General features: G+C 39.0%; 1 long non-coding RNA gene across 1 annotated transcript; it reads left to right on the top strand.

Moving 5' to 3' along the window:
* Nucleotides 1–1,655: 1,655 nt before the first annotated feature.
* Nucleotides 1,656–21,518, top strand: LOC136285793 (uncharacterized). Its single transcript, XR_010719531.1, has 4 exons — nucleotides 1,656–1,728; nucleotides 2,807–2,926; nucleotides 18,185–18,294; nucleotides 21,451–21,518. It is a non-coding gene; the product is annotated as an uncharacterized lncRNA (long non-coding RNA).
* The last annotated feature ends 6,382 nt before the right edge of the window (nucleotides 21,519–27,900 follow it).

The raw sequence follows: 27,900 nt of genomic DNA, 5'->3' as shown, positions 1-27,900 counted from the left end.
CCCCCCAGCCCCAAACAGTGCTGGGCACTGCCCCTGCAGGTCCCTCTGCCTTCAAACATCTCATTTTCAGTGGCCGCCGGGAAATATTTGAACACATTTCTATTGTTCCTCAGGACTGCGAGCTGCAGTGATTGGAAGTGCATGTGACACGCTTATCTGGCTTGCATTTAGAAGAAAAATACAACTTTCCAATCAAAAGGCTCATACATTTTGGCAGGAAATGTGCATGTTGAGTTTGGAAGACCACTCTGTTGTAGTTTGAAAACCGTATTTACTGACATCCACCTGCACGGCCTGATTCAACCAACGGTCCTGCAGCAGAACTTGTTTTCTGAACTCAAACCACTATGACCATACAACTCTAATTTGTTATTTTCAAGAATACACATTCTTCTAATACACCCTGTTAAAAATCAAAATCCAAAATCATTGTTTCTGGGGAAAGTCAGGCACGTCACCTGTATCAGTTTTCAGCTCACACATGTCCCAGTGTTTGCTTCAGCTGTTGGTTGTGTGCAAAGTTTCAGAAGGATAAATTTGGAAAACACAGGAAAGCTACTGCTCCAAGGAATTTTTTTTTAATTCCTCTGGAGTGCAGCATTTTCAAACTATGAGGAAAATACCTTTCAGGAAAATGCTGTCTCTTGGGAGGAAGGAGTAAAATCATATGAAATGATAATAAACTGGGAAAATCGGCATCTCATGGGATATGGGATCCCACAGAAGCTTTGAAATAGTTTATTTCCAGAGCAAATTTATCATGTTTGAGGATACTTCTGTGGAATTCATGAAGTTAGTGGAAGGGATTTTGAGAGGTCAGCATGTACATTTCAATTAGTCATCCTTAGAGACGGAGAGGAAATTTTAGGAGGGAATTTATTAACGTTCCTTTGTCTTTTGTGTAATAAACAAACATTCCCACAAAGTTCTGTCACTGATTTGTCCAGGAAGCTTTCAGAAGCTTTCCTGCCTTGTTTCGTATGGAAAGATTATCAACCTTGTTTATTCTTTATGCACTGGAATTTTACAGTATCAGTGTGGTTAGTAAAGACACTTTACATATTCCTGTCCTCTTGGGAGCAGAGATACATGCTTAGAAGGAAAGAGGTATGTAGTCTATGAATTTTGGTTTTATCTGGACACCAGTTCCTCAGTTCCACATCTTGGATGGAAGTAAATATCTTAACCACAAACTTCTTTCCATTAATTTTCTTAATTTTTTTTTCTGAGAAGAACCTCAAAAAGCCATGAAGAATCAGGAAGGTAGAGAAAGAGGGACTTGATGGTCTTGGGTAAACTGATAACATCAGAATAACTGGAATCCTGAGGGAATGTGGTCACATTTTAAACCTAGAACCATCTGTGGGCTGCACTTTCTCCTTCATATCTCCCTTTTGGAGAGCCCTGCAGCCTTTCCTCACCCACTGTCTAGGAGGGTGGATTTTGCGTGTGCTTTGTACTTGGCTTGCTGGATTCTGGTGCTGCTGAGGGAAGAGAGCTGGGTGGGAATAGCTGCTTTAGGAAAAGGTGTCGTGGCTGTGTTTGACGTGAAGATTACTGAAAACAAACGTTTTTGAAGATGCAAAGATTTTGCTTCTGCTCCAAAGCTTATAGAATAAAATATCTGTATTAAATTCTTTCTGTCTTGTAGGAAATGAAGATCCTGAGAAGCAACTTCTGCCCCTTTTTAGTGTCAGTGAGACGCTTTATGAAGAGCAGTGTTCAAGAGTAAGTATTTCAGCGGAGTGTTCAATAGCCTATCTAGGAAAAGCTATGGATCACAGGGTTTATTGCCTAACTGCCGTAAATTTGGGCCAGTTCATGTCTCTGCATCTCTGACTCTTGTTTCTACAGAAGTTATCTCTATATTCGGATTTACTGGGGGAGGCTGGGTCTTTTTTGGGTTCTTTTAATGCCTGCCGGTATCAGAGGTTCAGGGATCAAGGCCCTTTTGAAAGAGAAACGTGTTTGCAGCTTTTGAATATACTTTTGATAGAATTGTTCTGATACAGTTATTGAAGGCCCATATTTCTAACCAAGCCATATTTCTAATCCATGCTCTTTCCTGAGGTGTTTTGTCTGCACCCGATTTTGTTCTATCTGGCAGCACCTGTTTTCTCTAGAATCGTTTTTCTGAGTCTTGGAGTCTTAAGATTATTCTTTACTTTTCTTTCCTTTCCATTTTTTTTTTTTTTCTCCGTGTGCTTTGTTCATTCATAATCCTTAATTTCTAGTGAACTCCTTTAATGGTGCCTTGAGATTTTTCCACAGATGAAGAAGGGGAACAAAAGGCAGCTTTAGATGTGGGTTTCATTAGTAAAAAAAAAAAAAAAAGAAAGAAAAAAAGAAAAAAAAAAAAAGAAAAAGAAGAGAATATTTAGAAAAAAACAGCCAGTGTAATGTGACTTTTAATGTAATAAAGGCATTTGGTAAATGTCTACATCATGCCAGGGGTGTAGAAAATACTTGGCCGAACAAAAGGCAGAATCAAGGTACAATGGTGTCCCAAGAGAGTGACTGCCAGGACTTATTTTTAGGTTTTGGAGAACACTGGCATTTTGCATTAAATCCACCAGCAGCCTACTTTCAATGTGAGTTTTACACAGCTGTTCACCATTCCAGGTGACTTTAAGCCAAGCCTATGCTAGGATCTTTATCAATACCATATTCCAGGCTATGCTTTGCTTCTGGTAATGTTTTCCCAAGGCTCAAATTGTTGCTGGCCACTTCTGGCCCAGGGCAAGAGAAAGCGTCAGCAAATGGCTCAGAGCAATTGATGATTCAGTGTTTTGCTTCACACTTCCAGCTCATCTCTTCTTCTAACTGAAGTGGCAAAAGTGATGCAGCCAAAATGATCTTTACATGGCATGGGGTCATCAATGTCTCCTGCATGCACAACCTCTCTGCAAGCTCTGCTTACTTTGGGGTAAGGTTACTTTGCTCTGCTTACTTCGGTGTGGCAGAAAAAATCCGGTGTGGGGAAGGGTTTTCTTGCTTCCGGACAGTTCTGGGTCATGGAATGTGTATTTGTACATTTGGTGTACTTTAAACTTTCTGTTGTTGTTGGAACTTTTTTTTCCCCCCCCGAACTCATGACAGAAAATGCAGAGGCTATGATTTATTTATTTATTTTTGAAAGGATCTGGGAAATATGCCTCAGGTGATTATAGCCATTAGTCAACTGTAGCAAGGAAGGCTTGAAAGTCTTTTTTTGAAGGAGGCTTGGGAAAAGGATTTAAAGCTGCCCGAGTTTATTAAACACAAATCTTTGTAAAGGAACCTGGAAGGTGGATGTAATAAGCCCTCTTTTGTTTGGGTTTTTGATTTGTTTGTTTTTCTTTTTTCTTTTTTTTTTTTTCTTTTTTTTTTTTTTTTTTTGAGACATGGGAAATCTCTGGGATTTTAAACTGTCTGGAGCTCAGCACTGCATAGGTGCTAATTAGCTCAAGTTAAAAAGAAATGCAGACTGATCTTGATTTGGCATGCAAAAACAAGCTAAAGCAAAATCATCAATGAGCTGTGTTTAAAAAGTGAGTAGGAGAGAAGTTCCACTCAGTGCTTCCATTTCAGACTGGCACAAAAAATGGGGGTGTAATGATGTAGAGAAGGTGTTTCTGAAGTAGGAAGGGATAAAAATAAAATATGGGAAGAGCTTGGTAGTAAGACATTACCTTTCATTTTTGACTGGTGCTTTTTGCTGTATCAGCTTTGGGGTATCATCGGGGGCAGACCAGGCATTTTTGTGGTCAAGATTGGAAGTGAGTTACATCCTGATTTACATCCTTTACATGTTGTTCCATGTACTTCCCCCTCCTTCTAGCTTTCCCTTCTAAAAAGCTCTCCCTTCTAAAATAAAGAATTTTGTTTTCGTCTCTCTTTTTGTAAGACTCTCTCCACCTTCTCCAGAGAATCCATCTGTCAGCTGTTGACCTTAGTAGCAATTGTCAGAATTAACATGCAGAAGTTCTTTATGCGATTACAAAGCAAAATATTGGTGCAGGATTCTGGTTAAAAAAAAAAAAATAAAAAAAAAGATAAATCTTGATTATTTTAATAAATTATATTTAATGGAAGAGTTGGGACACGTCAAGGAGAGTCTTTGTTTTGTCTGCAGACTGGAGGATTTACCTGTAGCATATAAAACAGACAGCTTACAGCTTGGGATGTTTTTGTTGTTGGTTTAGGTTTTTCTTTAATCCTTTCTATCTCATCTTCCCTGAAGTAAGATTCTTGCTCTATCACATCTCGTTCAGCTTGGAGCTTAACATAAAAACTTCACAACAGAAAAAAACTACATCATATTACTGTCCTGTCTTCTTTTTTTTGGTTTAAGGTTTAGCCTGTCTGGTTTAGCATCAGTAAAATCAGTACTGGCCCTTTTCTGGCTGAGTTTTAGTACTCTGTGAGTGGTTTTGAGTGCCGTGATATAAAGAGGATGTAAAGCTGTTAGAGAGCATCCAAAGGAGGGGTGTAAAGGATAGTGAAGGAATTGTGAGGAAGTCATACAAGGAGTGGCTGAGGTCACTTGGTCTGTTCAGCTGGAGGAGACTGAGGGGAGACCTTGCTCCGTCACAGCTTCCTCATGAGGGGAAGAGGACGGGCAGACACTGATCTCTGCTCTCCGGGACAGTGACAGGACCTGACAGGTCTGCAATTGTGTCAGGGTAGGTTTAGGTTGGATATCAGGCAAAGGTTCTTCCCTTAGAAGCTGTTTCGGTGCTGGAACAGCTCCCCAGGGAATAGTCACAGCACCAAGGCTGACAGAGAAGCCTTTGGACATTCAGGCGCACTCCAAGGTGTGATTCCTGGAGGGTCTGTGCAGGGTCAGGAGTTGGACCTTGATGACCCTTGTGGGTCCCTTCCAGCCCGGGATATTCTGTGGTTGTCTCGATCCTGTCTTAAACACATGGAAACAAACAACATTCTCGTAAACTCTGTACTTGTAAAACTGGGAGACTGAATCCGTCACCAGTGAGAGTGAACAGAACGGCAGACAGGTTTTGCACAGGAGAAATTTCCCCAGCCTGGCAGGGAAGGCTGTGGGTGACCGTGTTGAAATGGTGCTGCCCTGTTATATAAACTACACCTGAATGAGCAAAGCAAGTTTCCGCTTGGTCTTCTTGAGGTGGATCAGCTTGTCACACTAGCCAAGAGAGGAACATGAGGAAGGTTTGGGGTTTTATTCCAATTTATAACCCCTTTGGCAGAGAAGAGAAGGAAATCTTTGCCAATTGCTTTACAACCAGGAGAAAAGACTGTAACCAACCAATCGAACAAAACCCCAACCAAACAAAAAGATAAACCACCAAAAAAATAAAGGCAAACCAAACCACCATGCTTTGGTGTTTGTTTATAACAGCAAGAGATAAAACAAGATGGAAACTCTTTGGCTGAATGGACACTTAGAAGATGAGCCCCTGCTTTCCCCCCCACATGTGACAATGTGTTTTGTGACTGCCTGAGCAAGGAGTGAGCGAGGAAAGGATTGTGGCAGTTCTGGCAGGGTGGCCTTTGCTTAGCAAAATTAGAAAGTTCAGTAGATGTGCTCAGAATTCTTATTCTGCTGCACACTGCCCTTACTTCTGTGGCACTCTCTGCTCTCGTGATGGGAAGGTGAGCTCCATGGGGATTTGAGCCAGGGTGGCAAACTGCAGGTATTCCTTCTTGAAGGCTTAAAGCCAGTGGAGTAAGTACAGGTGTCACTGCATTCATTAAGCATTTAATTCCTGGTTTGATGAGTGTAACGTTTGGGTTTATCCACACATTTTTATTCTTACCTAATTGAGAACCTAAAGGATTAACAGGTTGGGCACCAACTGTAGTACTTTTTATTCGCATACACAAAAGGTGCTTTCAATTTGCATTTTAACTTCAGCTCTGCTTTAACACTGATAATGCACAAAGCCCAGTGATATTATTACACTTTGACACTGAATTACCAGATAAATGACTTGTCAGAGTTCATTTACGTTTCTGAATGTTTGGCAAAGAGTGACAGCTGCACAGAGCTTATAATTCAGCAATGCATTATCTCAATGAGGGAAAGCAGCTTCCCCTGGAAAATACACGCGAAACCAAGTCTTGGGGGTCTAGATAAGGTGGTTTTAGATTTAAAATGTGATTGTGTGCCAAATAAGAGGATTAGTTCTGCAAGTCTGATAATGCCAGAGGAAAAGAGATACAGTGACTAACCTCCTTTTGGGCTAAGAGCAAGATTTTGGATGATCATCAGGTACCTGTACTGGAAAAAGTTTTCTCCCCTTTAAAGGGGAAAAAGGGCAAAGTTACTGATACTGTTCAAATTCAGTTTTGTGTTCAGCGTGTTCTGGTTTGCACTTTTTTGGTACATGTGATCTCTGCTCTCTGCCAGTCAACATGATGTGACTTTTCAAAATATCGGAGAAAGAATGAAGACAGCAAGTAATTTAAAAACATGTGATGCACACTGATGCAAAATAAAACTTCCATATTTCAAATTGAACATCTTTTAAATGGGGGGGGGACGACGTTTATTTAGTTTCCAGGGGAGAAAAAAATAAGTAGCAAAAGCTAAGGAAAAAACTCCTGCCTCTCCTGGACTTCTTGTCATCTTTTCTTGAATCAACTCAGGGTTACTTTTCCAAAACCTCTGTATGCAATGAATATTATCTCTATTTTAACATTTCTTCCTTCTCCCATCATCGGTAAAATTTTGGATGTTGTTCTACAGCCTTTGGAATGGGAGAATGGTGATGATTCTGTCTGTTAAAAAACACCCTCTGATTACTGGATTTTCAGCCTTAACTATATTAATTTGCAAAAGAGAACTTTGTAATTATGTATATTCATTGCTTCAATTCACAAAAGACATGTGTGGCGTGTGGAAATTAGAGCTCTAGAGATAAGAAACTCCCCCTCCCCCAGCTAGGATGTGTAATTAGAGGTGCTCATTTAGTGGATCAGTTCTCAATTATCCGTTAAGTGTAAGTATTTGAGTTAGATATGTTCTTTTGTCTAACGTGACTGAACATAATTTAGCTCGGAGGATGTGAGGTGTTGGCTGCTGAAGGCAAACTGACAGATGACATTTCTTATAAATGGTGTTTCTGAACACGAAACTCGCTGCTTGTAGTCCATGTTTATCCTGAAAGGGAGCTGGGAAGTCAAAGCAGAGCTCTGGGATATATAGCATTCTGTGGGGAATACTTCCAGGGACGTGCTGGATAGTTTCAATTTATTATAATGAGGTTGTGGTGTAATAAATACACACAGTAAATTGCAGAGGAGGCATTGGACAGGATTGATGGTGGCTATAACAATGCTCTGTTTATGGATAGGTACATAAAAAAGATCAGATACTGCCACTCTCTAATTCAGACACCCTGCTGCTGGAAAAAAAAAAAAAATCTCTCTTAAGGAGTTCGATCACTGAAAGAAAGGAATCCAGATAGACCTGTTTGTGTGTGTATTTATGTGGATTTTCTGCTTTGTTTTGGTTTTAACTTCTTGCAGTATCTATGGGCTATTTTGTGTTTTCACTTTCTGATAAAGTCTGCCATTTGTTGTTTTAATATTTCAAACAGTGAAACTTGCTAATAGATCGTACGTGCTCAGTTTCAGTCTTCATTTTTATGGATTCTGAACACCAACGAAATCACATTGCTGGAAAGTTTAAGTTTAGAAATACAGAAGAATCTCTGCAAAGGAAACTAGAGGTGAATTTATAGCACACACGTGACTCTGTCACATATGATTTGTCTGGCTGGGTTTTTTTTTTTTGTTGTTGTTTCATTGGGGTTTTTTTACAGCATGGAAAGGATAGTGTTACCCAGTGTAATAGGTGCAGGTAGAACCTTCTCAGCTTCAGCAGATCTTGAGCACCACCAGTCTCTAAAATCATTTGTTTAAGGAACAATGCATGAGACCTGGTGCCAATGGAATGCTCTCAGAAAGGTCAGGCTGGTTTTGGGTGATGTGGTTTGCCTCAATCCTTTCTTGCATGCTCCCCCTTATTGCAGGTTTAGGCTTGTCTAAAACATTAATTTAGATTTCTCTTATAATCCTTATTGTCCTTGGGGATGTGTACTAAGCTGTCTGGTTGGTAATCTATTAATCTTATTTGTAAATGTTTAAATATTGGACTGCACTTTATCTAAGCACCCTTATCACAAAATTCACCCAACACCAGATAGAACATGGAGTGCTGGATAATGAATTCAATGGCAAAATCAGCACCTGTGCTTCTTTTGCATATTGCATGTATATAATTTTTTACCCAGAGTTTTCAATGTCAAAGTTTCATACTCTAAACCAGACGTCCATGTCCATAAAACAAAGTTTTAGGTTGAGAGCCTAAAGTTCACCTTAGAAAATGCAGTGAACCACTTACCCCCTCTATTATTATCACTTTATGCCACCTGCTTTTCCTCTCTGGTGTTTTTGGTTGGTAGGATCAAATTGAATGTATGGCAGCCATTCCCAGGTGAAAAACACCGATCCTGCCTGAGAATTAAAAAAAAAAAAAAAAGCTGCTGAGTCCTGATTTGCACCCCCTCCTTTAAATGAATTGACCTAGAAGCAGATTCCTCCTCACCTCACACAGAGGTGCTCGTTGCAGCTGAGTGATGAGAGCACCACTAAGCTGGGAATTCACCCCGTGCCTGTTTGAATCCTTTTGGCGTGAACTCAGGAGCTCTGGGGTCCGTAAAGCCCGAGGCAGAGCTCTGGCATCGCACTCAGTGCCTCCAGTCGTGGGCTGTGCGTGGCACTGGTCCAGCCTGGTCTCTTAGGGGGCGATCAGCTTGCACAGTACAAGGATTTCTCCGCTCAGTTCCTCATCCACAGCTGTGTAAAAGCAAAGGTCTTCTGTGATGGACAAAAATACACGGGCACTCTGAATCAGAACACTTGGCTTTCTGATAAGAACCTGACTTGCATGAAAGCAAATAAAGCCTGAGGTGCTGTTTAAAACCCTGGAAATATGCCCAGTTCTCATGTTCTCTGCTCCAACCCACCTCTCATCACTTAGTTTAAAACCAAGCTTTATCAGGAGATTTATTCTTCTTTCCAACTCCCTTTCGTAGCATGGATATAAAGCAGAATAATTAAGCTTTTTACTGGTCATTTGCTGTTGTTTTGCACAGATTTATTTCAGTTAAGTGGCTTTCAAGTGTATACAGAGAATGATAAGAGAAGGTTTTACTCGAGCACTTAAACTATAAACCATCTGTCTGTGAAATGTGGGTTTGGTTTCCCATCAAGTCTTTTAAACCTTACTGATTGCTTAAAAACAGCAGGATGAAGGAGGGCATGCTGTAATATTCCTCAATAGGTTTGTCATGGCTGCAGGAAGTTTTAATTTTGAAATTGGGCTTTCGCTTCTTCTCAAAGCTTTTTTATTTTTCACCTGCCCAAAGTCAGATTGGGTTGTGTTGAGGGTGGGGTAGAAGTAAAGTGTTAAAGTTTTGTGCTCATCTGTGCCACAGATGACCCATTCTTTGTTGCTAATCAGCTTGGAAACCTTTCTTGTGCTTTTTTCTGGTCTCGCTTTGTTTCCATGGGGTTTTGTGTGCAGATGTACGTCCTCCACAATAATAAACAAATGCATTTTTTCACCCTACAACTCAAATAACTGGGAGGCTTGGTGAATGGTTGTACAAAGAAAAGATGGATTTCTTTCTCTTTGGGTATAATTTACACATTGTATATATTTTTTTTGATATGTATCTGTTTGGATACATATGTTGGAATATTTGGATATTGTATATATATACATATATAATAAATATATATAAATATAAAATTCTTTTATATATTTATCTATCAATAAGGCTAATCCACAACGTGTGGGTGTCATCACATAAATATTGCTTTCCATCTGGACGTCAATGACACAAGACACTGTCCCTTTCCTTGTTCTGCCACTTGTAGTTACCTTCTCTAAACCTGTGTCATGCTTCTAAAGAGAAACATGAGAAAAATCTCTTCTCTGTTTGGAAGGGTGAAGCATATTTTTATATAGCCTCTATGCATGTAGAATCCTAGAAAGGCTTTTATAAGGTGGAGATGAGCCAGTGGACACCAAACATCTGGGTCTGGCCTTGTCCAGGGCTTTGTTGCAGCACTGCTCATTCAGACTTGCAGCTCTGGCTTGGCAAGTTGGGATTAAAATGAGGGAAAATTTGAAAACAGTGGTTATAAACAATTTGTAGCCTGTGCCTCTGACAGTTATCCAGGGTGGAAATTACTGATTGGCATATTTTGGAAAGCAGCTAGTCAAGGATCTGGGCTTACGGGGAAGAGTACTGTAATATGCAACAGCTAAAAGACAGAGGCTGTTTGCAGTTCATTTGAAAGTATATGGTAATTTTGCAACCTTCATTATGACCATTTCACCACGGGGAAAAAAACTCTCATTATATGAGCATTGACATGCTTTGATTAAAATTTTAAACATTTGTGACAAGTGCAAATTTTCCCACATTTACCAGCATGTGGAGAATCTGCAGGGGGTTTGAGGACCTTTTCTGATAGATGAATAAAGTGCATTTTACTAGAACTTCTTAATGAAGATGTTATGTCTTCAGTCTCAGATTTAACTTGAACTCTAGTTACCCTTACACTTACCAGAAAAGCTTGTGGATTTCAGCTTCCACAAAAGGAACTTTTCGTGTACTTGAAAGTGCAGAGAAAACTTTTCCTGTGACTGGAGAGCAGGGCTGAGTCCTCACAGAGCAGTAAATGTCTGGATAGGTTTTAATTCTTGATTTTGAAATTTTGGTGACATATCTGCTCACACATCACCGTCCTCTCGGGTTTGGCTTCACCTGGGGAGTATTTGTGCTCCTGGACGTGGCTCATGTGCTGAGTGCATTGCTTGAACAGCAGCCCTAATGCAGTAATTTTACCTTCTTGTGGCTAAAAAGCAAATGCAAGAGGACCAAACTTGCAGTTGATGCATGCAGTGATGGGGAGGCCAAAAGTTTCTTGGAAGCTGCCACTGTTTGATGACGGGTGCAGCTGGGAAATAGATGGCAGTTCTTACCTGCTCCGCAGCAGTTGTGCCACTCCAGCTGAAAGGGAGCTCGAGCATTAGGCAGGATAAGCTGAAGGGCTGAAGGGCCTGTGCTTTCTGGCTTCCAAATATTGCAGATGAAGCTGGGGACCCCTGTAGGGAAGAATCTAATCAGAGAAGTTTAGTGAAGGACTTATTTGCAATTCCGTGTGCTTGTGAAAACATATTTTCTAAAATATATCAAGTGTCCCAAAATGAAGATGTCTGTGGACCGTTTACGTATTCAAGAGCAAAAGAGAAAGCATAAAAATCCAAGCCCCTGGATATATAGCTTGCAGTTAGACAGGAATTTTCATAAAGCAGTATCGACCTGATGTGCAGCTGGGAAAGGCCACAGGTCCTTCCCTGGTGGTTTTCAGATGACTCTCCTCACTGAGGGAGAAGTGTTCTCCTGGTTCCCATGTCAGCTGGACAATGTAAAATCTTCTAGTGCTTTTAAGTATAGCAAAGTGTGAAAAGTGGTTAGGTGGACTCATGGATGAAAGATCCACCCAGAGTTGGCTAGCCCAGAAATGCAGATGTAATGTCTGATTGAGCAAGTCCTGAAATGACGGATTTCTTGATCAGGACAAATATGAAATTATATTAATGTCCACATACTTACTTTTCAAAGCATTTGTTGGGCTGGGTTGTCTGTGTCCGAGGCAGTGCAACCTTTCTTTTGCTCTTAATAGAGCTGTGACAGCACTTTCCTGGATTCAGCTTCACCCCAGGAATGCCAAGCTGCTGACTATGTAGAGGGAACAAGAGGAAGATCTACCTATGAGAAGAGGTTGTGCAATTGAAATTCCCAAGGTGAAATAACTCAGTGGCACACCTTTCTCCTGGGCTGATTAAAATGCCAGTCTGTTGAAAGGCCTCAACAATGCTGCATTTGGACCCTGCTGCCAAAAAGTCCATCATTTTTTCTTTATGGTAACAGCTGGAGTACCGTTGCATCAAAGCTGAATTCCAGTACTTGATTGCTTCCCAAATCTTGTACCTGTCCAGGCAGGAGGACAGCCTACACAACCACAGGTTCTCTGGCATGTAAATACCCGGGCTCTGACCTTTGCAAAAGTTGCAGTGCGAAAACAAAAGTGAAGAACTTTTGTCTTGACAAATGCATTTTTTGTCAGCACTGAAAATCGAGTTTCACCTGGGCAAAAATGGTGTAAATTGGAAGCTGAACGAAACCCATTACCCTGTTTGTCCTGGACTTTATTTTCTGCTGTTTGTATCTTTCCTTGCTCGTAGAAGGTTTCAGATTAATATCTACGCTTCATTTAGCAGGGAAGGTGTGTGGATTTTCTTTCTTTTTGAGAAAAATTGCTGTCTGTCAGCACCATGCCCCCTAAAGACAGAGGCGTATCTGTGAAACCTCCTCACAATTATTGTATAATGAATTCCAACCAGTTCATTAAAAGTGAAAATCGCCAAAGAGACCTTTTAGGGCTAATCATGTATGCTGTAAGGTTCAGTGTAAGTACAGTGTAATCTGAGCAGGCAGATAAGACCTTGTCTCTGTGGTAATCTTTTAATATTGTTCAAAGTATTAAAAAAAACTGGGTTGAATATGAAATTTCTCTAAGTCTCATAAAGCTACGTTGAATCGGGTTTCATTTTTGATTTGGGTGAAATTAACTCTTGCCGACAGGTCCATCTGCCTGACACAGGGAAGTGTTTAGTTATTTATATGCCTCAGCATATCTGTGTGCACATTAAATAAAACTTGCCAGAAAATAGTTTGGGTTGTAGGCTGGCTTTCAGTACTTTTTGTAGGAGTTGGCATAATTTTATTTTCTAAATTAAAATAATTTCCTGTATTTTAAACTATTAATTAATTAAAGTTTTCACTGTCGTAGTCTCTTTTTTGTGGTAATGACTAAAGCTTTCTATTCAGGCTTTTCTATTCAAAAGTATGAGCCCATGGATTTATAAGTACTGAGATGCTTCGTCTTTCAGGGAATATGCACAGTGCCAAATTTGAGACGCACAGCTGATTTTTCTCCTTACCTCCTGCATTACCCTCTTGAAAACGTAATTTTTTTGTGCTGAAAATTTTGATATTTCTTTGATCAGATTATCATAGACAAAAGAGGGAACAGGGAGACAGTTTAACCTTTCTCTCATTGGTGGGGAGGCGCTTTTTTTAATTATAATTTTTAATTGAGATGGGGAGACCACGGAATCTCAGATATGTACAAAAGCTATGGGGAGAAGCAAAGTGATTGAATATGAAACAACACAGTAAAATCCAAAACTTACGGCTGCTACACTGAACTGAGTATTTGTGCCCATTTCTAGTTCTAAACTGATTTCAGCCATGCAGGAAAATGACCTGCAACCCCACAGCTGACATTTCAGTCAAGGTGTTTGTTCAAGAAACTCATTTGTACTGGAAGTAAATAAATAAAACTTTGATTGAATATTTTGCCCACTGTAAAAATGTTTTTCTCGGTCTCTTGCAAATACATTTTTCTTTGTTGTCTTGCCATGGGTAAAAATGTCTTTTTGGTGAAAATTGAAATATTTGGACACATCATTGAGAAGTGAGGGTAACAGTTTGCTGTTCTGATTCATATATCCATGTTAGTTCATTCAGGTGCTGAACCTCACTTGGGGGTCTGTTGCAGAATAATAAAAGTTACTGCTGTTTTGAAAAACATAGAAAAATAAACAAAATAGTATTGATGTGACAGGAAATCAAACCCAGCATCTTTATCTGTTCAACACACAGCGAGTGATTGTTAAAAGGAGCTGATTTGTGACTTGTTGAAAAGAAGTGTGATTTTTATTACCATTCTTGTGGTTTTATGTAAATGTGTCTGCCTTGATGGGTGTTATTAGGGCTTTATATGTGTTAGCAGGGCTTTGATAACACAGATAATCAGAGCTTTGTATGTGAAAATTAAGGTTTGCATCTTCAGCAATGGTCACTTGTAGCCCTTGCTAAGCACGAGGTGTGATTGGCATTTGGAAGAGAAAGGTGATTCTGATGAGGCAAATGGAAGCAATGTTTTCATGGCGGTTTTCCAAAAGGCGTTACTGGAGAGATGTGGGCAACTGGAACCTCATCAGAATTAATTCTACACCACATCTGCTTTGGTTTTTGTGAGTCTCTTACTCCAAGACATATTTTGATGGCAATTGCTTGGATTTAGGCCAAGGCTGGAGGTGCATGTTAAGCTGGAGTACAAACAGTGCAAAATGAGAGAAAAGAAGACTAAAGGAAAGGAGAAATACATTACATACTTCAATGTTTGTCATACATCTTTCATATTTAGGTTTGATTCCGTTCTAGAATGCATTAAACAAAAATATGAAACTGTTTTCAATTGAATACTGAGATGGGCTCAGTATCAATGCTGACAAGCAAATGCATCATCTCAGTGTTGCATGATGCTGTTAGGGGTGAAAACGTAAAGTGATTCAAAAGTCCCTCTTCCATGACAATAATTAAACCATGCAAATTTATATGGGAATGAAACCTTTTGTAAAAAACATTTTAAGCTGAGATGCTTCAAAATAAAACCTAACTACCAAGCTTTGCAAGACTTCATCTACATGAACATTTGTTTTGCTTTAGTGTGGATGTGTTGTATTGCTTCAGATGCAGTGTCCCCAGTGGGGATTGATGAATTTTAATTCTTCTACCATTGGCGCAGAGTATGATATGATGTATGATATCTCAGCCTTCATTTTGAAAACAAGTATTCTTCCTGCGTGGACTTGTGAAGTGGGTTTGTATTCTTGCAGTTCTGGTGGATCTTGTTTTATCTCTTTCCACTTGAATAAATCCTCTTTCTGCACAGGCTGTGCGAGAGCCTGTATGAAAACTGTTCACATCAGTACATGCTATACAGGCAATCATTTCCTTACCTCTTCTGGAAGTTATTGAAATGATGCGTCACCGATGCCACTGGCCTTTTCACAGGCATGGTGTGTTTATGCTGGGGAGTAACCTTGCTCTTGATTAAAACAAACTTTTCTTCACGTTTGATGTTAAAACAGAAATGCAGGTTTTCAATCTCCAAGTAACCTTTGCTTGAATCTGTACTTTAACATAGAATTCTTCATTATTCCGCTCTTCACCTCCTACATGTTTAAAATTCCTTTCCTCTGAGTGTTTCTCCCAGTTTTGTTCTCCGACAAATTTCATTGCAGCCCTTGTCCCACGTGTCCAGGTGACTCAGGAATATAATAAATACCATAAACTATTTCAGGAACTGGGTGGCATTCAGCATTGTGAGTCTCCAAAGGAGCATGTCACCTTTCCAACTTTGACGAATTTGTCACTCACTTTAAGGAACTTGTTCTAATTTATATAATCCTCATTTCAATGATGAACTTTTTATTAGAATTTTTATTTTTCCCGAAGAAATAGATAGGATTGTTTTCTCAGCTGCAAAGGTTTTGTCCATGAAGCTGTTTATGTGTTGCCCTACTTCTACTTCTTCCCCATCCCCCAGTTTTCTTCTTCAAAACTTTTATTTTGAAGCTTTTCAGGCTACTTAAAAGCAGCCAGCCTGACTTGCATTCCTTTCCCTCTTCCCCCCTGCTTTTTTGAATTGGTTTTATTTTAGGGTGATGCCATGTTTCGCTTAATAAATTAAAATACCGATCTTTGGTCGACAGTTTTATGTGCTGCTTTGTCCAAATTTGTGGGTTTGGAATTATCTGGTCAGTGTGCTGTGTTTTAGAGTTCTGCTTGCACATCGATTTTGGGATTACTTATTTCTATACTCCATGTTCACCATCATCTGCTGTGTACTGAGTGTTTTATTGTGTGGCGTCCACACATTATCTTTAATTATTGCTGCCTCATCATCGTGCATGTTTACTTACCTTTTTTTTATGGCTGAACAACTCTTTTGCCTTAATTTTTAATGCAGTGTTTAACTTAGTCTGCCTATGTGCAATTTTTGCTCCATTTGTAATTTTCTTCATCTCTGAGACACAATATTTCTTGGTAAGTCATTTCTCTGTTGCTTTATAAACCCTCTGCATATCCAAATGTTCCATTATAATTCCATTTCATAAGTCCTGGTATGTCAACAATAATTAAAAGATGGATTTTATTCATTACATCGCTATCAGATATTGAATGTTTTGGGTCTTATGAGAGATATTTTGAAAACACAAAGACTGTGCCCTGTTTTTTAAGTTGTTCTTTTTCTTAACAATCAAGTAATTAGACTTCTGGAAATCCGTAGATACAGATTAATTAAATGGAAAAACAGAATGCCCGTGAGGAAACAACTGGCAGACTGAATTTCATCCTGCTTGAAATGAGGTTGATTACAGTATAAAAGGTATTTCATGGAGGATTCTTTTTCCAGGTATTAAGTCATGGAGGTTAAGGGACTAAAAGCCAAGAGTGATTCTTGCCTAACCCCGCATTCAGTGGCTGGAATGAAAAATCTTTTACTGTGCAAAGTCATCTCTTGTTCCTGGACTTGGACTCAAACCCTATTGTTCCTTCACCTTTTGAAATACAGAAGTCAAACCTCCGTGAGCCAAGTGCACACATCACCATGGTGTGGTTTTCACGTAGAACTTGTCTCTTTCTTTTTTCCCCTCCTTAATTCTAACCTTCCTCCTTAATTCTGACCTTCCTCCTTATTACAGGCATTTATTTAAGAAAGAAAAGCAACAAAGTAAGCGTGAGAGCAAGAGGGAACATTGCCTTCCTGTGTGCACTAGTTGAAAAATCCCCAAATGCCTGAGCAGCAGCAGCAGGGAATTTCCCTGGTGGAATCTTTTTTTAATGCTTTTAGTTTTTAGTGGCAAAACAGGTAAGTCTGACAGCCAACACTGAAATTCTGTCTTTTGTGTTTTCAGTACTGATACCTGGAACAACAGGATGGTAAACTTTGTAAGAATGGGTTGTCACCTCTGATCTCTCCTTGAGGATTCTTTATCTTGTCAATAAAGATAAATTGCATTTCTGGGTGCTTCTGAGATTTTGTTTGAATCTGGTGTTGCTAAACCACGTGGTGCGTTCGAATTACAACAGGTTTTCAATGGTGTTCCCAACACAGGCTTTTTACTTTCCCTACACTGCTGAAAGTGTCTCCATCTCTTTTATTTTTTTATTTTTTAATTTTTTTTTTTTTTGGTTCCATCATTTTGTATTTGTGAGATAACCATTGTTATCCTTTGTCAACTTGTGTTGACCCTTTAAGGTCAACACAACAAAAATCCAGTCATGCCCGTGGACCTGCAGAGGCTTAGCAAGGCCATGAGAATGTCTTGCCATTTCTGAGGCCTCCCCTGTCATGGGGATTTTTAAACAGACTTCTCTGCCTAGTCAGACCCAGAATCCTTCTCCTGTGTTTTGAGGTCTTTAACATAATATTAGCATAATATTTCGTGAATCATTAGGGTGAAAAAGGTATTGGCAACAGGCTTATCAACATCACTGACACTTCACCATTGGTGCCTTCAGGGTCATAACGTGAAGTGCAAGTTTCATGTCATTCCCCTTTCTGTTTGTTGGAGTTTGTTTTTAATGTGTGATGAACAGAGCTGAGAAAGAGAAAATAGTTCACCAGGGGAAAGAAAAAAATTAGCCGAAGCGTAGAATAATTGTATTCTAATGCACATACTCTGTAAGAAATTTTAGAAATGCTGCCTTCTGCTGAGTAAGAGTAGAAAATATTCAAAGATAAAATTTCTAATATGGGGAAGGCCAAGTGGGTGCATCAGAACCTGCTTCTACAAACTTAGGTTCAGTCCAAGTTAACTGGAACCTGTTTTTCACAAAACTGACAGTATAAGGATGCTCACCAAACCTTTGGGTTTTTAGTCACTTAAATTATTCTGCATATCCCTTGTGCCCAATTTTCTCTGGTAAACGTTAATTAGGTTTAATTCTCTGGATTCTACCAGATGCAGTTCAGGACTGGGACATGTGTGGGGTTTGATATAACCAAAAGTACAGTGTTTTCCTGAATTTCTTGCCTCCTGTTGTATCAAGTGGGAGTTGGAAAAGTTTCATTCAGTTGTGGTTTTTTGGTGTCTTGTTTGAGTCTGAAGATGAGCCAAAGGATGTGTTTGCTTGGGGATTCTTCCTTGACAATGGAGGATATAACTTGTGGGAGGATCATCTTTTCTTGTTTTGTTCATTTGTTTTTTTTTCTCTCAAAGCAAAGAAGAATCACAGAATTGTTCAGTCCAACCCCTGCTCAAATTTGTCCGGGACTGTGTCCAGGGGCACAGGATGGAGAGACAGCAACCACCCTGTGGCCACCCTCACGGTAAAACATGTGTTTTCTTGATTTTAGATGAAAATTCCTCGGTTTCAATTCATGCCTATTGCCTCTTCTCCTTGTAACTGGGTTCCCCTGAAGAGTACTCAAGTATGTCAAGAGTACTCCAGCACTCGAGTATGTCTCATCTTTACTGGTTGGAGGGAAAGGATCACCTTCCTCAGCCTAGAGTAAAGAAGGTGTATTTAAAAAAAGCCAAAAAACCCCCCAAACCAAAGGAAAAAAAAATATATTACTTCACTACTTGCAAAACCACTTCGTCACTCCCCACTAAAAAAAGAAAAATCATAGAAGACAAGGAAGGGAGAGACAACCCTACCATTTTATGATGACTTTATTGTGCTACTTCCTCTGAAGTACCCATTCTCTCAGAAATTCGAATCCCTTTATCCCTGCAGCATTTTTGTATGAAAGTTGCATTAAGTGTATCCTGAGACTGCATAATGATTCCAGCTGGATTACTCAGGGCATGCAGTAAGCCTGTTTCATGGGGGAAGCAGGGCTGCCTAATCAGTTCCTTTAAAACCTTTTCAGTAACCCCTGGAGCGTCACTTGCCTTCAGGTACCTGGATGTGACCTCCTGGAGAAATTTCAATGTGTTCTGTATTCTGCACATGTTAATATGTCAGCAACTTGAGCTTTAGTGGCTGGCAATGGAGCAGCTTTTAAATAAAAATGAAAATTGATTTTCATTTAACAAGTAAATCATATTCTTAAAAAAAAAAAAAAGCAGCAAGTTATTCAAAAGAATTTTGTTCCTAGTGCTACAACTGCATGAACAGTCTCTTGCACAGTGTAACTCTCTGCCAATTTTTATTGTGACATTTGCAGTTTTTGTGCTGAACTTCAAAGTTCAGGATCCACCAGGTGTCCACGCTTCTCACCTGAGCCAGACAAGCACTTTCATTCAATTTTCTATTAGATTCTTAAATTTATTTTTTTTTTAAGGGGAGGAACTTTATTTGCTTTATTGTGGCTAACTGCATTTTGATGACTGGAAAAACATTTAAATACTGCTGGGTTTGCAGATTGCTGTGGGCGAGGTGGTGTGAGTGGCATTCTTAATGACTCCATGTACTGCAGTCCAGCACTGGAGCTGCCCCCTTGCTGCCTCCTTACCCATTCCCTATCCCAGGAATCATTCGTCCTTCCCACTGTGGAAATGTAAGGAATCCTCAGCGTGTTGTGCAGCTGCTGTAACAGAAGATTAAGTTGCCCATACACTAAACCCAGTGATTGATAGCCAAGGTTTTCACCTAGCAAAGTGCAGTTTTCTTGCATAATTACAAGAATTATGTGCAGCACTAAATCTATTCCCTGAGTGTGAATTGAAGGGTTGTTCTGACTGAGTTATGAAAGAAATTAGAAACTAATTTGTGGAAACAACATCTGTTGTACACGGGCAAAAAAAAGCTTTTAGAAGAAGGAGAGAGAATTTATTTTCCTCTTTTTGCAATTATTTATAAGACAAAAGGAGAAAACCTGAAGTATTAGAGTCAGTAGTTTGTGTGCAACACATGTTTATGTACACAATCTCATTTAGTGAAAAACAAGGGCTCTTGTTTTTAAATACGCCCGGGGACATCAGGCACAGGGAAGATGCATGGAGGGAGATACAGAGAGTAGGAACCCATTTCCATGCCTGTTTGCCACATGGTCTGTTGAGCTGGTGAGATCTTTGTCATCAATGTCACAGGTCTGAGATGAGGTTACTCGGTAATTAACGCTGCCAGAGACCAGAAGGAAAATGATGAGGACTGCTGGAGTTCTGGGAATTTGCCTCCCCCACCTCCCAAGCAGTCTGATGTTTGCTGAAGTGGGAAGTAACCCGGCACTTGACACAGAAGAAAATGCTTTTTCTGCTGTATTAGATAACATTTACCTAATTTTGGCAAGGTTGAATACAGTACCAATGTAATTCCCTCATTCCCTTTTCACATTTCTAGAAAAAAAACCCACAAATTTTGCATTTTTACCTGGGGCTTGCAAATAGTTAGCAAAGAACGAGTATGGAAATTCACCACCTTTTGCATTTTTCCTTCCCCAGCATTCCTTTCAAAGACAACACGATGTGACCAGTGATGCGAAAAATTTGGGATGTGTAGAGTCCTGACGTGGTACCTATTGTTGTAGTGATAGGAGGTGGCACAGGTCACACAGGTTCTGGGTGATTTTAGTTTACACGAAGAAGATGTCAAGGATATTGGAGGTCAGCTCTCAGTCCTGGCTAATTTAAAGCTGGAGGGGTTTTGTTGCAACTACAAGTGACATTCATATTTGCAATGGAAATGCACCCTCTGAGAGAGTGCAAAAAGTCATCATCAGGATTTGAGGCATGAGAGGGGCAAAGAGGAGGGAAGAGTCAAAAGAGGCAGCGCTGTTATCAATCGAAGGGATTTTAAGAAAAAAAAAAGAAAAAGGATTTTTAGTGACTGTGAAAGAAACAGAAATTTCTTGGTTCACGAGAGAAAGCGAATTAATTTTTGTCCTTGTGAAAGTAAAACTGATGATGAAACATTAAAAAGAATACACTGACTGAAGAAATGAACCATTGCATAGTCTCACCAAGGTGCAGCAGTACCAAAATTAGGGATGGGATAGGATTGAGGGATCAGGGATCATGGATGCAACTGTGAAATGCTCCCTCAGTACAAACACTTGAATATTTTTGCCTTTGGAGTAATCTTTGCTGCTTTTTTTTTTTTTTTTTTTTTTTTTTTTTTTCCAATAGCATATTGTCTGGCCCATTTGTTTGAATGTGGTTTTGCTTCTGCAAATGCTTGAGGCTCCTGTTTGGTGTCCACCATTAATTACGGGATAAATGTCATCACTGTTACAGAAGGTTTGTGAATTTAATCAGGTATTGTTATTGCTAGTGGTAAATTAACTAAATTATTGCTTCAGAAATGCAGGTTCTGTACAAAGCTGGAACTGCAACCATTGGAAGTAATAATTTCCCTGAAAATTCCAGCCTGCTATAGAGTTCTGTGATAGAAATGAAGAACTGAAGCCAAGAGAAGCTGAGGAGCTGTTGTGCTTCTCTGCAGAAATAGTAAAAGCTACTCTAGGTGTTAATTAAAGTAAGGACAACATATTTGCACCAGATAATGTGATTCCTTACTTTTTTTTTACTCTGATCAACAGCTGCCTTCAGAATTTTTACCATTAGAAGTTTATTGGTTGCAGTCCTTCCCAAGGCCACTCCTTCCTTCCTCCTTTCCTTGATTCTCATGACAATTGAGGTAAGTACAGTCAGCCTGAAAGAGCTCTGAACACTTACAAGAATCATTTTCAGGAAAATACACTTTGGCACTAAGGAAAATTGCTGTCACCCAGCAGAAGGGATGTCTCAAGTGCTCAATTCAGGGCTACAGCAAATTATTCCTTGAACACTCTCCTGGTATTTAACATGATTTTTTACAATCTCTGAGAAACGTATTCAAACTGTGGGCACTCCACAGTGTCTGTCTTTCTCCACACTTCTTCATTTTATTAAAATTTAAAGTTTGTCTGCTATTCTGTTTTTGTGGCTAATTATCCAGCTGTGCAGCTTCGAATGTCAAGCAGCATCCTGTTAATGTTTAATTTTCAGGTGGACAGTGGAAAATGTAAGAATCTTCTGTGATTTATTCTGCCTTACTGTTACAATTGTGACCCTCTTGAGTGTTTCTTTTTCAGTCTGTTTTCACTTGATTAGCTTCAGAATAGTATTTTTTCAGATTTTTCTGAACTAAAGGACTAGAAGAATAAGGAAAACAAGTTCTAAGATAATTCTTATATATGTAAATTTACAATTTCTGTGAAGAATCCAAAATGGATTGTGTAATCCACATGGAGTTGTGTAATAATTCCCTCCAATTTTCCAGATATTTAGATGAACAAACAGTTTTTACTGTTACAGAGCCACAGTAATCTTGTAGAATGCACAAGGAGGAGGGAAAACATGATATGCTGGTCCAATATCTTGCTACAACTTTTAGTCTTCTTACTCATACAATAAATTAATGTAAAATCCTAGAGCTAGGGCACTAAATATTAATATTGGAATATAAAAAGATATCGGCACATTTACCTTTACCTTTAATTAAATAGTTCCAAGGAATATCTAAATATTGCAATATTTTTTAATGCGGAGCTGTCAGACACTGATAGGAAAATGTATCACACTGGAGTTTTTTGTGTTTGAAGAAATTCAAGCAATTTCTTTAAACCAATCTTTGTTTTAAAGACATTCAAATAGTTACAATTTCAGGCCAGACTACCTACACTTAAAAAAAAATCCCTTCTGGCGCAGGCCTGCTCCTGATGGTCCCTTCCTTCCTTGTTATTTACAGACAGGTTTTATGGACTCTCTGCATTAGAGAGAGGAACATCTGCAGCCTCAAGTGCCTTCTGTATTTTAGAACATTAGAAATATGAAAAATAGGGGCGTTCTCAGGGATGCTAATGAAGCAGTTGCATTCATTGGAATATTCTCCCCTGCAATTTTAGGCCGAAACGCGGTAGCAGGAAAATCCTTGTCATTTCATTTCATGAACTCTGTCTCTGTGATAGATGTTCAGAAGGTTTCATTTAAGAAGCCACTGGGTTTGATTTGGTACTGGAAGGACTTGAAGGGAAAATGTTTGACTTAGAAGAAGGGAGGAAAAAAAATCCTTTCTAAAGATTGACAGTGGGGAAAAGAGATTCAACTTTCTTTTAGTGGGACTGTTGCTCTTCAACCAGAGCGGGTCTCTTTGCTCTCTCCTAGCCCCAGTATGGTCCTTCAGGAGCAGAATTTAAAGGTATTTTTCTGTTCTTGATGAGAATATGAAAACTCTGGTTTGAACTGAACGCATCCAGAAAGATCTACCAGTTCCACTAATTCCCCATCTGGGGGAAAAAAAAAAAAAAGAGAAAAAAGAAAAAAAAAAAAAAAAAGTGATGTATAACTATTACAAGTTTTGTTTGTTTGTTTTTATTGTTATTGTCAGGGAATTTGAAAAAAATTCAGAAAGAACATCAAAGTGAGATTGAAGTCTCTTTACTACAAGGAGTTAAACCTTGCTATGCTCCTCTCTTGTAATACTTGGAGATTTTCCGATATACAACCTTATCATTATGTCCAAAGTCTTTACTTCTCTTTAATTTTAAACTTTCAGCCAGGTAAGTCTGTTGGAGATTTTCTGCCTGATTTGTGGCAAGTTTTATACCTGCCAGAGGCCCACAAGGCTCCGGATTTCCAGCTGGAGCACAGATTCCCTGAGAGCATCACTATTCCTTGTATCTGCATCCTTCCCTCTCCCATCTGACTCCCAGGCACTGTGGAGGAAGTAATGCCTTGTCTAATTCCTGGCCGTGCTTCACAAGCTGATTACACCTATAATAGCATTTAAAAAAAGTCTAAATCATGGTTTTAAAGCTGTTGTACAGTGTGAAAGTTATTTTTGATACCTATTTCCTTGAAAATATGCATTTGTTTATATGCTAAAACCTTCAGGGCCCAGAAAATGAGTTTTAAAATTGTGCTATCTTTAATCCCATTTCTGTGTTTCTGAATTTCCATGCTGCCTGCTTTTAGAGGCTCTCTGCTGTTGTGACGGATTTGGAAATCAACCCTGAGATATTTACATGAAATGCAGTCTCCAAAAATAATAAAAATACAAATCATTTAAAATGGGTGCTTGATTGCTTGATTTTTTTTTTTTTTGGTGCCCCACATTGCATGAGATAAATTTGAATTCTACGGGTGTTCCTTTGATGAAATGGGCAAAGCATCAGATGTGTTGCAAGTTTATGCAAGATTTCACATGGATAATCAGGAAAAAAATGTAGTTGCAAATTTCGTCCTTCTGACAGATATTCATCAATATATAGAAGTATTGAATAAAAATATGAGAGCACCCATTTACAGATAATAAGAACTTTTCATATTGCCCTTCACTGTAATAGTTTCACTCAGATGAAAAATATTTGCTGTCTTTGCATGTGGTCTTGATGGTTCTGCTGCTAGTGATTTTTTTTTTTAATGTAATAAGTTGAGTTTCGTCTCTGGTTTTTTTTCTGTATGTTAAAACTCCAGAAATTTCTCAAATCCTGCAAATTCTTACTTACCTGCTCTAAGTTTTATTTAATTCAGTAGATCCTTATTCCACTGGAGAAGGAGCCACTCACCTGGGGTTCCGTGCTTTCTGTGAGCTTAAAATATACCTGAGGATTATAGTGCTGCATCATTTTCTAATTTAACAGACAGGAAAACCTTCAAAGGCCTGGAAAGCAAACCTTCTGGGGGTTTTGACGGTGATAAAGTGCAGAAGTGGCCGTGGTCTCCTGTGAGACAGAATCGTGTTGAAGGGCAAAGGGAGAATGGAAATTCTGCTGAAGCAGCAGGAGAGAATTCTTCAGGGAAATGAGAGGACATTTTGATTAAACCAGCGGAAGAACAAATTTCTCTTGTTAAGAGAGGTTGGGGGGAATTGTCTCAGCTTGCTGGTGTTCTCTCTCCTCCCTTTGGCTTCTCAAAGTAACTGAAGTGTGTAGAGGGTTTTTTAATTTTCTTCCAAGATTTATGTTTCCAGAAGCTGGTTAAAGCATCACCTGTGCTGCACTGAGCAATAGCTTATTATTCACAAAGGGGCATGGATTTTTTAGCTAAAAAATATTTTCTGCATACTTCTACCATCAGTTCTTCTAATGCTGCGTTTGAAAATTTTATTTTCTTAGAGAAACATTGGAATAACGACAGTGTTAAAACCTGTTTGTCCTGTTTTAATGATGTGTCCCTATCAAAATCGGTGTGTCACAGTGCTAGTGAGTCTGTAGATGGAATGGAAAGAGGGCTGTGCCCCAAATTTGCTGAAGGTTCTTTACCATGGGACACCAGCAAGTGAGAAATGTCCTGGTAGGTCAGATCAGAGTTGTATTTTTGGAAGATGCAGTGGAGCAATGGTTTCTCCTCTGTGGCAAATAAATCTTGTCTGCTAAAATGGAACACTAATAGGGACAAGTTGTCCAGCCCCTCAAATGTTACACTGCACTGTCCTAGTGTGAGCAGAGAATCAGTTTCCAAGTGGGACTGGAAACAGAGAAGTGAAACAAAATTTTACGCTTAATGCTGCCCAAACAGGGAACGTGTGCTTGAATTTGTCTTTTCATTGGTTATTATTATTATTTAGTGGCTGTTATTCTTTTTTTTGGGAACTGATGCATCTGTCTCCAGGAGAGATTGTTTATTAATAAGATTACATTTTATTTGACTTGAGGAGTAATTCATAAAATGACACAAAGTGCTTCAGAAATTTTCATAAAACTTTGAAGCTCCCAGCTATGGACATGGTTTTCACAATATATTGGAATCCTTGAAATACATCTAATACTTGGGGTTTAGCAGCTTATATAGTAAAAATAAAAACTCCAATACTTCAAATAGTACAGATAAAAACTTATTTTGTGTTCCATCCCACTCCTGTTTTGTAAGAGAGCTCAGGTTTGCAATTAAAATAGTAGTTAAGGACTTTGAGATCTTGATTTTTATTTCCAGATTGTAAAGTGAAATGCTGAGTGCATGTTTAATTATCTTAAACTTAAGATTTTTGGTGCTGTTTCACAAATAATGGTTGTGTGGTGTGCGCATTGACTGCTTTCATTTGCTTCACTTGAATTCTCATTCTTGTAGGTAAAATTAAAGCTCAAATTGGTCTGATTTTTTAGAATCATGGAATGGACTGGGTCAGAAGGGACCTTAAGGATCTCGCTGATAAAAACCCTAAATGTATCATAAATACATTGCTGACATTTGGAAGAAACTGTTCTTTCTAAACAGTAGTTGTCTCTCCACATCATCCAAATTCAGAAACAGAAGGAGTAAATGCCTTAAATACCCTTGTTTCTAGGAAGGACCCTAACACCTGGGGGTTTGTGAGCAGGAAAAAGAAGTTACAGCTCTGGTATTTTTTGTGTGCATCCGAAAAAAAATGTAGATAGTGTAATAGAATTTTTCTTGACTCCGGGTTAGGTTTCTTCATCTTATTTATGTATGCAATATGATGTGATGGAATTTATACTGGAGCTTTTTGATTTGCAAAAACCTTTTTCCTTTCCTGAGAGGACTATATAGACTGCATTATCAGATGCTACAGTCGTTTTTAAAGTGGAATGAGAAAAGGTTGCTTTGCAGATGCAGGCAAATAGCCAGTGGTGGAAAATGTAGATCTGGCCAAAAATGTAGCTAAAGATGCATAAAGGATGGAAACTTCTAAATATTCAAGACATTTTGAAAACTTCTTTCAACTAGGAAAGTAAAAGTTGTAAAATACTCTTCAGAAAGGCAAATTCTACAATAATTTTCTCAAGGATCGAGGAGAGTTATTTTTACAGTATTTCCCTTGCATAAAGGGGATTTTGTAAATTAAGAAAAAAACAAACCCTCTTTTGAGAGATGAAACTTGGGAGCTTGACACTGAGTACAGTTTTCAAATTTATGATAAAATATAGGAGAAATGGAAAATAAAAATGCAATAGAAATTGCATTTCTTTTAGACTAGACCTCTTAAAGCTTCTCTGTTTAGGTCTAAAGATAACTATCCGATGATAATAATAATAATGATAACTATGTTGCTGGGTTTTATTTTAATAGAGCATGTGGATTTGAGTTAAGGTAAGGGTCCATTTTGTTGCTTTAGGTCCTTCCTCTACAGGAAGCATTTCTTCTTTACGTTCTTATCTTGGGAAGGATGGGAATAGAACAACATGGATATTAACTGGTGTGTGCCAAAGGTTTCACAGCAAGTCAGCAATTAAATAAAACATGTTCTGAACGATGACAGTGATTTCTGTCCGCATTAGGCCACAAATCTTAGCCAAATGTGCCTGCATTTGCCTACCAGAATATGCTGAATCATTCAGTTGATGTAGCCACAATTTCTTTTTCAATCATTTTTCCAAGTGATCCACAATTCCACGGGCTGGGCTTCTGCTGTTAATAATTCTGCTGTTCCAAGCAGCCACTGTGATACCCTGTGCTCACATTGCTCCTCTGGGGAGAAAAAGAAAATCAACACAGCACCTCGAGCCATTTTGTGTTCTGCTCTGCTGTAAATTCGAAGTCCTTTTATCAGCACGGTTTTGTTTGGAGTTAAAAATGAAAGCGAGTATAGAATTTCATTCTTCCTGTGTGAAACAGGCAATTTCTCTTTCTTTATTCATGCTCCCACTTCCTCCAGCATCACCTTGGTCTCTGAGTGCCAGCGTGCATGTTAACCAGAGGCTGCATGTCCTAATACCTGAGCAAGGGGAAGGAAAGGAAGGTTTTTATGTTATTGTTTTATAAATGTTATATTGTTGTGCAATTCGCCCCGATGGCTTCAGAAATTCTCTTGAGTGCCAGCATTAAAAGCTGCCATAACTTGCAATTATGTCAACCGTGTATTTTGCCTGGAAAATATTAATGCTTAAATTTCTTTTAATGAGAACTTAAGGTGTAAGCAGCAAGGAAGTGGGTAAGGAAAACACAGAATAGTTTATATAAAATCCATGAGAGGAGGAAAGGCTTAGGAAGAAATGTACCCATCTTGTGGATGAACCAGAGGTTATTCCAACACCAGTTAGTCTGTAAGT

This window comes from Chamaea fasciata, unplaced genomic scaffold (assembly GCF_029207755.1).
Source record: "Chamaea fasciata isolate MVZ Bird 193981 ecotype frontalis unplaced genomic scaffold, bChaFas1.0.hap1 SCAF_2, whole genome shotgun sequence".
In the NCBI taxonomy this organism is placed as follows: Eukaryota; Metazoa; Chordata; class Aves; order Passeriformes; family Sylviidae; genus Chamaea; species Chamaea fasciata.
The sequence above is the reverse complement of the archived record's forward strand: the minus strand, read 5'-3'. Positions and strand labels throughout refer to the sequence as shown.